At 43.6% G+C, this 11,729-nt stretch overlaps 1 non-coding gene across 1 annotated transcript; it reads left to right on the top strand.

The window, feature by feature from the left end:
• The first annotated feature begins 10,653 nt into the window (after positions 1-10,653).
• LOC119929138 lies at positions 10,654-10,791 on the top strand. Its single transcript, XR_005451277.1, has one exon. It is a non-coding gene; the product is annotated as a small nucleolar RNA SNORA7 (small nucleolar RNA).
• The last annotated feature ends 938 nt before the right edge of the window (positions 10,792-11,729 follow it).

The raw sequence follows: 11,729 nt of genomic DNA, 5'->3' as shown, positions 1-11,729 counted from the left end.
AGGGTAGCCTAATGGAAAGAGCACGGACATGCAAGTCAGAAGTCCCAGCTCTGACACTTGTATGCCAAACGATCTTGGGTAAGTACCAAAGTGCTAAAGGGGTACAAACCCAAGTGCATAAGTGTTGGAGAAGGGCACAGAAGGTTTTTTTTTCCATACATTAGTTCTCTGTGCCTCATTTCTCTCATCTGTAAAATGGGATTCAGTACCTGTTCTGCCTCCCCCTTAGGCTGTCATGCTTACCTGGGACAGGGACCAGGTCTCTTCTATTATCTACCCCAAGGCTTAGTACAGTTCTTACAGCATAGTAAGTGCTCAAGAAGTGCCACCAATATTATTTCACTAATATTATTATTATTTAAACTGCATGCTTTGTTGTGGACAGGGAATGTGTTTATCGACTCTGTTGTACTCTCCTGAGTGCTTAGTACAGTGCTCTGCACACAGTGAGCTCTCAATAAATATGATTATGTCTCCCCCAGTAAAGTATTAGTTCCTGAAGAGCAGGAATCATATTTACCAACTGTAGTGTATTCTCCCAAACAGTACAATACTCTGTATACAATAAGTGCTCAGTCACCACCACTGGTTGATTGATCAGTTGGGAGCACGTAGAAGCAGCATGGCTCAGTGGAAAGAGCATGGGCTTTGGAGTCAGAGGTCATGGGTTCAAATCCCGGCTTCGCCAATTGTCAGCTGTGTGACTTTGGGCAAGTCACTTCACTTCTCTGGGCCTCAGTTCCCTCATCTGTAAAATGGGGATTAAGACTGTGAGCCCCATGTGGAACAACCTGATCACCTCGTATCCCCCAGTGCGTAGAACAGTGCTTTGCACATAGTAAGCACTTAACAAATACCATCATCATTATCATTATTATTATGTACATGGAGAAGGTCAATGCATGAGTACTATAATGTGATGTTCTTCTGGTATCATTAGGTTCTTCAAGAATTCTACCATCCTGTTATAGGAAAACCGATTCCACACAGTCCTCTTTGTGCTTGTAACTTTTAAGAAGCCAAGGAATTTGGCACTCAACTACCTTCGTACCTTTCTATAAAATCTCAATTTCCCTTATTTCTTTGAGAGGGTTGCATTTTTCCCCAAGTAAATGAACAAGTCTGAAGGTCTCTGCCATCATTTTGGCACCAAGACAGATAATGTTTTCTCACATTTTTCACTTTTGAAAGTCATATTAAATTCCTGGCTTGGATTGTCAATTGCTCCAACATAGACCTCCGCCATAGCCTGGCTCTGAAAGTGACAGCCAGCGGCAAGGTTTAGGCTTCTAGCTGATTTCACTTACATCTACTTCTCATTCCTCAGGGGCACGTCTTTATGGAGAAATAGGCATTTGGCTTACAATGCTGGAATTGAAAATTCCTTGCTAATTATTTAATTTTCAGTTGGCACATGTCACAGCCTTTAAAGTTCAGCGGTAATGGTCAGTCTGTTACCCGTGCTTAACCATGGAGCAGGCTGCTCCATAGAATTATAATGAAATAAATTGTTCCATTTTTCCCCCTCCATTGAAAGTGCCTAGTGTCATAGGAAGGTTTGCCTACAATGAGGAAAAGAAAACCACTTCATAGTGCACACAAATGCTGGACACTTAGAGAACTCCACTTTAGCTTTCTAGATTGTAAGTGCCTTGTGGGCAAGGAATATGCCAACCAACTTTGTTGTACTCTCCCAAACACTTTGAGAAGTGTTCTGCATAAAATAAGCACCCAACATATTCTACTGATTGATTGATTGATTGATTAGCCTTTTCCTAGTCAGTGAGGAAGAAGAACCTTTCCAGGCTCATATTAATGTGTGAAATCTTCCTAACATGACCCTAGATGAGGTTCTTGGAATTTAAATTCTTGTTTTTCCAGCATTTATCCTTTTGTGGAATCTTACTCAGGGCTAACCTCAGCTGTACTTGAAGGTTTCCATTTTCCAACAAATCTAAACTTTTCCCTATCACCGATTTGGAGGAGTTACTAATTATTCTCTGGGTAACTAAAAATCTTTAGAAAGATCATTTCATTTTTTCAGACCACTGGATTGAAGGTGCTAGGAAACTACCTCTTTAGTTTTAAAACCGAAGTGTCCACTAATCTATCACTAAATCCTATCGGTTCAACCTTCACAACATCACTAAAATTCACACTTTCCTTTCCATCTAAACTTCTACCACCTTAATCCAAGCATTTATCATCATCATCACTCGTATTTATTGAGCGCTTACTGTGTGCAGAGCACTGTACTAAGCGCTTGGGAAGTACAAATTTGCAACACATAGAGACAGTCCCTATCCAACAGTGGGCTCACAGTCTAAAAGGGGGAGACAGAGAACAAAACCAAACATACTAACAAAATAAAATAAATAGAATAGATATGTACAAGTAAAATAAATAAATGGAGTAATAAATATGTACAAACATATATACATATATACAGGTGCTGTGGGGAAGGGAAGGAGGTAAGATGGGGGGGATGGAGAGGGGGACGAGGGGGAGAGGAAGGAAGGGGCTCAGTCTGGGAAGGCCTCCTGGAGGAGGCGAGCTCTCAGCAGGGCCTTGAAGGGAGGAAGAGAGCTAGCTTGGGGGATGGGCAGAGGGAGGGCATTCCAGGCCCGGGGGATGACGTGGGCCGGGGGTCGATGGTGGGACAGGCGAGAGCGAGGTACAGTGAGGAGATCAGCGGTGGAGGAGCGGAGGGTGCGGACTGGGCTGTAGAAGGAGAGAAGGGAGGTGAGGTAGGAGGGGGCGAGGGGATGGACAGCCTTGAAGCCGAGGGTGAGGAGTTTCTGCCTGATGCGCAGATTGATTGGTAGCCACTGGAGATTTTTGAGGAGGGGAGTAACATGCCCAGAGCGTTTCTGGACAAAGACAATCCGGGCAGCACTGTGAAGTATGGATTGAAGTGGGGAGAGACACAAGGATGGGAGATCAGAGAGAAGGCTGATGCAGTAGTCCAGACGGGATAGGATGAGAGCTTGAATGAGCAGGGTAGCGGTATGGATGGAGAGGAAAGGGCGGATCTTGGCAATGTTGCGGAGCTGAGATGCGCAGGTTTTGGTGACGGCTTGGATGTGAGGGGTGAATGAGAGAGCGGAGTCGAGGACGACACCAAGGTTGCGGGCTTGTGAGACAGGAAGGATGGTAGTGCCATCAACAGAGATGGGAAAGTCAGGGAGAGGGCAAGGTTTGGGAGGGAAGACAAGGAGTTCAGTCTTCGACATGTTGAGCTTTAGGTGGTGGGCAGACATCCAAATGGAGATGTCCCGAAGGCAGGAGGAGATGCGAGCCTGGAGTGAGGGGGAGAGAGCAGGGGCAGAGATGTAGATCTGGGTGTCATCAACGTAGAGATGATAGTTGAAGCCATGGGAGTGAATGAGGTCACCAAGGAAGTGCGTGTAGATCGAGAACAGAAGGGGACCAAGCACTGAACCTTGGGGAACCCCCACAGTAGGAGGATGGGAGGGGGAGGAGGAGCCTGCAAAAGAGACTGAGAATGAATGACTGGAGAGATAAGAGGAGAACCAGGAGAGGACGGAGTCTGTGAAGCCAAGGTCAGATAGCGTGTTGAGAAGAAGGGGGTGGTCCACAGTGTCGAAGGCAGCTGAGAGGTCGAAGAGGATTAGGACAGAGTATGAGCCGTTGGATTTGGCAAGCAGGAGGTCATTGATGACCTTTGAGAGGGCAGTTTCCGTGGAATGTAGGGGATGGAAGCCAGACTGGAGGGGGTCGAGGAGAGAGTTGTTGTTGAGGAATTCTAGGCAGTGCATGTAGGCAACTCGTTCAAGGAGTTTGGAAAGGAATGGTAGGAGGGATATGGGGCGATAACTAGAAGGTGAGGTGGGGTCAAGAGAGGGATTTTTCCCAAGCACTTAGTGCAGTGCTCTGCACACAGTAAACACTCAATAAACGCCATTGATTGATTGATTGATTTTCTGTTTGTTTTACCTTGTTTCTGTTGGTTTCACCTGGTTTGTGTGTCTGTCAGTAATCTTGCTTCTCTCTCCCCCTACTTTTAATGGCATTTGTTAAACATTTACCATGTATCAGTAACTGTTGTTAGTGCTGGGATAGATTTAAAAGTGAATTAGGTTGGACACAGTCTCTGTCCCACATTGGGCTCACAGTTTGTGAGTCCCCTGAGAGACAGAGAATGTCTTCTTTTTAATCCAAGCATATTTTTCAGTGTTTAAGTACTATTACTATTTAGAAATGTTGATACGGTGGCTATTTTATGTCAGAATAATTAGTCCAACCTATTAAGCCAGATACCTTGAAATGATCAGAAATAAGTTCTGTGCTTAATGTACTTGATTCACAGCATCATCATCATCAATCGTATTTATTGAGCGCTTACTATGTGCAGAGCACAGCATGGCAACTAAGGGCCCTCTTTTTTCCCATTGTAAAACTGAGGTGTTAGAGGGCCTCATGCAGATAAGAAGATCTATATTTTATAGATTATTATTAATTACTCTCTCTGGTAACAAGAATAACCACTGAGTGTAATAACAAAACATGTTCCCAGGGACAAAGTATTTGTAGTTAATGACTTCTGAATGTGAAGAGCGTTTCCCAGCCGAAACTCTATTGGCTCTCTACTGTGTAATACTTCCCTAAATGTAACCAATATGTTCCTCCTCTGACTCATCTGGAGGGCAGAAACTTTATTTTCTCCTTAGAGACCAAAATTTTCCTTTCCATGCAGATCTTTTAGAATTGATAATTAACCAAACTATTATAAAATTTCATCCAGGAAATTAATAATTTGATTGGATATTCAAAATCCCTAGTATCCTCACAAAAGGCAATCAATTGAGAAAAAACAGAAAATACTCAATAAGCAATTTGATTAATTATTTTCTTCTTCTTATAAATGAGCCCTTTCAGTAAGCTAGAAGGATGTAGAGATATTTCTCCAGATCACCGGATATAGAAAACGGGCATTCTAAAAATAGAGCAGATTCTAGAGCTGTTAGTATCTTCCTGCCATAATTATGAGAAAGTAGAACTGACTTTATGAGTTTTATGTTAGTGTCTCAAGCACATAGCAAACCATTTTTATTCTCCCAATTTACACTTACATGGAGAATCTGGCATGAAGTGTTTAGCTGGTTTATGCAAGTCGCATAAATTAGTGCAGAGCTGAGATTAGAATTCTGAATACCCTTACTCTGGTCTCCCTTGTGATAATTCCAGGCGCAGTTCATTTTAGAGGTCATTCCATTTATTATAGAGCTCTTTAGTTTCTCTTTGCCCAAAATTCTCCTGAAAACCAAGTTCTAGCCTTTATGGCTAAAATGTGGTCTTGATGGTATATGTTGTGATATTTCTTGAACACTGGCCAGGTGTAATGCACTGTACTAGGCACTCAGAAAGGTACAACCGAAGCAAAGTACACGTTCCTTCCTACATTGGGTTTATACTCTCATGCGGGGAGATGCATAAAAATATTTATGAGTTGTCTTTCCCAGATTAAGCTCTTATCTCCCCTATCCATCTTCCCCTCTGTGTTGACTATGCATTTGGCTGGGTAACCCTTAAACACTTTGCTCACCCTAGTTCCACAATAATAATGTGAATACCCTTATACTCCATTCCCCCCATCTATAATTTATTTTCATGTCTATCTCCCCCTTTAGACTGTAATCTCCTTGTGGGCAGGGATTGCATCTACCAACCCTTTTGTATTGCTCTTACCCAATCAGTACAGTGCTCTGTACATTGTATGCTCTTAACAAAAACCATTGACTGATTTAAACTGTCAGAATATATTATTGATTGAACACTCGACTTTACGTAGGTATGCAAGTACTGGGGGAAGGCTCTAAATAAATTTCCAAGTGCTAGAAACGGCTTTTATGTTGATATTTCTCAGGGATTTGGGTGTTGACTGGAGAAGACATGGGGGAGAAGGTGGGATTTGGGGGAGAGCTGTGGTCTGTTGGATCATGGGGTGAGCAAAGCTACAATTGAAAAAAAGAAAATTCTACCTGTGACGCCAGTGGCTGCTGCCCCCTCAGCCAACCCTGGAGGCAAGTGGGATTTTGGCTAGTTAGCCACTCGAGAAATTATTGGTTAGGGAACCAGGACTATGGAGTGAACGAAGGAACCAGGACCAGAGAGACTGCATGGCCTGGGGGTGGGTTGGACAGCACAGCTTCTCCTGTCCTGGCCCTATAGAGGCCACCCCCACAGCCCCTTGCCATCACCAAGGTCACTCCCCCTTTATTTTTTGTATGGTTAAGTGCTTCCTATGTGTCAAACACTGTTCTAAGCGTTGGGGTAGATACAAGTTAATTAGGTTGGACACAGTCCCTGTCCCACATGGGACTCTAAATAGGAGGGAGAATAGGAGAACTGAGGAACAGAGAAGTGAAGTAACTTTCCCAAGGTCACAGAGCAAGCATTTGGCAGAGCCAGGATTAGAACCCAGGTCTTCTGACAGCTCTTTCCGGTAGGCCATGCTGCTTCTCTAACCCTTTCTAATACCACTCCCTCTGCCACTCTATCCCAGGATAAATTCAGACCTTGGGAGTGAAGAAGTCCCAGCCTCAGAGGGGGGCTGGAGACTGGAAAGTCAAGAACAAGGTAAAGGGAAAAGGCTGGCTTGGGAAGAAGGAAATCAGCGAGATGGAGAGTAGCAAGTGAAGAGATCAAATATGTTAAGATGGGGAGAGTTGGTGGAGAGTACGTTGTGCAGGCCTGTCAATGACTTTAATCCAAAAGCATTAGCCAAGTAGACAGTTCACAGCCTATGAAAGAAAAGGTTTAAAACGTAATCAAATGAAAGATTTCAATTGGGCTTGAGATGTGGGAACAGTCACGTTCTAATTTTAATGGGAAAAAAAAAGCTGAATCCAAATATCCACAATCATTCAAAAACTGAGAAGAACTAATAGGGGTTAAAGAGGGTTAGAGATGTTGAATGTGCTCTAACAGTCAGCCACGGCTATCTTCCTGCCACACAAAGTTGAGCACCTCAGTTGGCGATTTCAAGTTTAAAAGCTTCTCAAGGACAAAACTGCACAAGCCAACGTGAACAGATATAGAATTTCACAATGCCATAAGGCACAAAAACATTTATAAATCTATACATATGCATGCACATAGTCAAAATATGATAATGAATGAATAGCACAATCTATGTGTATATTAGAGATGCAGGTATTACGTGCATATACAGTAAACTCTAAATGCTAATAGCAGCACAGCAGGATTCTGTGCTGATGAAATACTGCTTTTCCATAAATATAGAAATTTGGTCATTAGCACCCGTGCTACTGTTAAATTTTAAGGTGCATAAGCAGCAAACAAGAACACCACTTATTCATTAGAATTCAACTCTTGGAAAATATCCATGATGACTTCTGATGAATCTGACCTGAGGTTTCTCACTGGAGGGGACTCAAATTGCATCTGAGAGCTTAACGTGCTTTACCATTCAAAGGCCTTAAGATAGGGCATGCCAGGCTGGATAGCAATTGGCCACCCAAGAGCTGTGGTCAGAACTCTGAAAAATAACTTCAGACAAGGGTCTGTATGCCTCTCTGACAGCAGTGAGAGTAAGGCAGAACAATTTGGAGTAAGACTCTCATTAAAAAATAATGGCCAGGAGATCAGTATTGAATTATATTGAAGCAGGTGCTCTTTTTTTGTATATGTTTGTAAGTAGGCCCTAAACTGAGACATCTGGATTGGGAACTCCATGGAGAGTACGGGGCACAGCACTGAGAAGCAGCAGGGCCTAGTATAAAGGGTCTGAGAACCTCGGTTCTAGTCCTGGCTCTGCCATTTGCCTGCTGTGTGGCCTTAGGCAAATCGCTTAACTTCTCTGGACCTCAGTTTCCTTATATGTAAAGTGGGGGTTCACTACTTTTCCCCGTTCCAACTTAAACTGGGAGTCCCATGTGTAATGGGGATTGTATCCGTTCTATTGATATGGCATCTGCCCACAATGCTCAGTTTCCTGTTTGGTACAGAATAAGTGCTTAACAGACACCATAATGATTATTATAATTATCATTATTAGATGCGGGAGCTGTCTGTCTGCAGGTGGCTATCTGCTCCTGCAGTGAGCTGACATGGCTTGGGGCTGGGGAAGGGATCAAATCAGCATAAACTCCCCATCTTCATTTTTCTCTCATTCATGGGGATAATTGTGGTATTTATTTAGTGCTTACTCTGTGCCAAGCTCTGTACTAACCCCTGGGGTAAATACAAGATATTCACTCGTTCATTCAATTTTATTTATTGAGTGCTTACTTTGTGCAGAGCACCTTACTAAGCACTTGAGACAGTACAACAATAAAAGGACAATTTCTCTGCCCACAACAAGCTTACAGTCTAGAGGAAGAGCTTACAGTCTAGAAGATAACTAGGTCAGACACAGTTCCTGCCCAACATGTGGCTCAGAGTGTAACAGAGAGGGAAAACAGGGATTGAATGGAATTTCCAGATGAGGAAAATGAAGCGCAGAGTGGGAACTTGCCCATAGTCACATGGCAGGCAGGTGGTGGTGTTGGGATAAGAACGGAGATCCTCTAACTCCCTAGTCCATACTCTTTCCATGAGGCCATGGTTCTTCTCAGGACTGTGTGTGATACTGTAAACTTGTTGTGGGCAGGAGATGTCTGTTTATCGTGCCATCGTACTCTCTGTCGTACTCAAGCACATAGTACAGCACTTCGTACACAGTAAGTGCTCAGTAAATGCGATTGAACTCTCCAAAGCACTTAGAACTGTGCTCTGCACACAGTAAGTGCTCAGTAAAGCACTTTATCTTTTAGACTGTCTTTTAGACAGTCTTTTAGACTGTGAGCCCACTGTTGGGTAGGGACTGTCTCTATATGTTGCCAACTTGTACTTCCCAAGCGCTTAGTACAGTGCTCTGCACACAGTAAGTGCTCAATAAATATGATTGATGATGATGATGATGATAAATATGACTGACTGACTAGTGCACAGCAGCAGCTGTGGGGAGGAGAGAGACAGCAGGGTTAGCGCCATTTATTCCCGGGGATAGGGACAGTGAGGGCAAAGTGCAGGAAGGTAAAGAAGAGAGAATGGTAGAAAGAGGAAGGGTTAAAGGAAAGGAGAAACTGCAGATTTAGTTTGAGGTCAGTAGTCAACTTTCTCTCCTATTGTGGTGCTTAGAGAAGCAGCATGACATAGTGGATAGACTACAGGCCTAGGAGTCAGAAGATTAGGGGTTCTAATCCCAGCTCCTTCACTTGTCTGCTGTGGGACCATGGTCAAGTCCCTTCACTGCTTTGTGCCTCAGTTACCTCATCTGTAAAATGGGGATTGAAACTGTGAGCCCCATATGGCCCAGGGACTGTGTCCAACCCAATTTGCTTGTATTCACCCCAGCACTTAGCATAGTGCCTGGCACACAGTAAGCACTTAACAGATACCGCTATTAATATTATTATACCACAATTATTATTAATATTATTATTCCCCCTCCCCCACCACCTGTGGCAATGGCTGGGGCAAGCTGGGAGGGAAAAGGAAAGACCAGTCCCCTAATCTTTTTTGTGACTGGAACAGTAACAACAGCTCAAGGAAAGGCAGACAAAGGGGAAATGAGGTTACTTCCTTCTACTGAAGACCATTTACTTATTAGGCCTCAGTCTCATCTCACACACTGCCAACCTCCTAATAATAATAATAATAATAACAATAATAATAATAATAATAATAATAATAATAATGATATTTGTTAAGCATTTAGTTTGTGTCAGAAACTGTACTAAGCGCTGAGGGAGAATGCAAGCAAATTGGGTTGAACACAGTCCCTGTCCCGCATCAGGCTCACAGTCTCAATCCTCATTTTACAGATGAGGTAACTGAGGAAGAGAGAAGTGAAGTGAGTTGCCCAAGATCACACAGCAGACAAGTGGCTGAGTGGGAATAAGAACCCATAACCTTCTGGTTCCCAGGCCCATGATCTACCCACTAGGCCATGCTGCTTCTTTTGCTCACACCCTTCAGCGGAACTCCCTTCTGCTTCGCATCCTGCAGGCCACTTCTCTCCCTATTTTCAAGACCCTTCTAAAATCACATCTCCTCCAGGGGGCCTTCCCTGATTAATCTCCCATTTTCCCATCTTACATCTCTCTCAACCGCACTCCCATTGCCCCCCTGTGCATATCTTTATTCCTTCCTCCTACCAGTATTGTGTATGTCTCCCCTGCTAGATTATAAGCTCCTTGAGGGTGGGAATTGTGTCTTCTACCTCTATTGTTCTCTTCCAACAACTAAATTCAGTGCTCTGCACACAGTAAATGCTATTAATTGATTGATTTGAAGTCCTCTCATTCATTTATTCATGTATTTGTATTTACTGAATGCATACTGTGTGCAAAGCCTGTACAAAGTGCTTGCGAGAGTACAATACAACACTAAACAGACACATTCCTTGCCCACAATGACCTGTTTAGAAGATGGGAGACAGACAGTAATATAAGTAAATAAATTACTGATATGTACATAAGTGCTGTGGGGTTGGTAGGGAATGGGGGAGAACAAAGGGAGCAAGTCAGGGCAATGCAGAAGAGAGTGGGGGCTTAATCAGGGAAGGCCTCTTGGAGGAGATGTGCCTTCAATAAAGCTTTGAATTGGGAGGGAGTAATTGTCTGTCCCCTCTCAGGGTCACACTTGGAGAGTTTCCAGTACTCTACCAGTTTCAGCTCTGGGAGGGAAAGTCAAGCAGAGGCCTATCCATTCCATTCCTAGCTTGGCCAGTGGCTAGCAAGTGGAAAGCAATCTGCTACAAGTCAAAACTCACCTGTCCTGGGCAGCAGCAGCATGGAAGAGAGTCATGGGCAGAGAGTCAAGTTTACTGCATGGAAGGAGGCAATGGTAAACCATTTCTGCATTTTTACCAAGAAAACTCTATGGATACACTGCCAGAATGATTGCTGAGGGAGGTGGGTTGTTCTGGGAGAGATGTGTCCATGTTGTCGCTCTAGGTCGGAAACAACTCGACGGCATAAGTCAAGAAGTGTCTGTGAGATTTGAGGAGGGAGGGTGTTCCAGGTCTGAAGCAGGATGTGGGTGAGGGGTCACCGGCAAGGTAATCGAGATCAAGGCACATTGAGAAGGTTGGCATTAGAAGAGCGAAGAATGTAGGCTGGGTTGTAACAGGAGAATAGCAAGGTGAGGTAGGAGAGAGCAAGGTGATTGAGAGCTTTATGAGCTCTCTAATATGGTAACAATCATCACAACGACTACCCCTTCCTTCCCCTTGCAAGTCCCACTTGGGTTTAGGCAAAAAGAATGTTTTACTTTCAACCCCTGGTCTCTGGAGACTAAGTTTTGTGACCTAGAAATCAGATTGACACAAGTGGTAGCCACATTCGAGTTAGGTGGGTGGTTGTGCAGGCTTGAAGAACCTACTAATTTCCTAAAACAGTTTGGCTGGGGATTAGCTTCCTGAAACACAGCTTTTCATTCATTCATTCAATTGTATTTATTGATTGCCTAATGTGTGCAGATCACTGTACTAAGCACTTGGGAAAGTACAATGCAACCATAATAATAATAATAATAATGTTGGTATTTGTTAAGCGCTTACTATGTGTCAAGCACTGTTCTAAGCGCTGGGTGGGATACAAGGTAATCAAGGTTGTCCCACATGGGGCTCACAGTCTTAATCCCCATTTTACAGATGAGGGAACTGAGGCACAGAGAAGTTAAGTGACTTGCCCAAAGTC

Source organism: Tachyglossus aculeatus, chromosome 5, assembly GCF_015852505.1.
Source record: "Tachyglossus aculeatus isolate mTacAcu1 chromosome 5, mTacAcu1.pri, whole genome shotgun sequence".
NCBI lineage: Eukaryota > Metazoa > Chordata > Mammalia > Monotremata > Tachyglossidae > Tachyglossus > Tachyglossus aculeatus.
The sequence above is the reverse complement of the archived record's forward strand: the minus strand, read 5'-3'. Positions and strand labels throughout refer to the sequence as shown.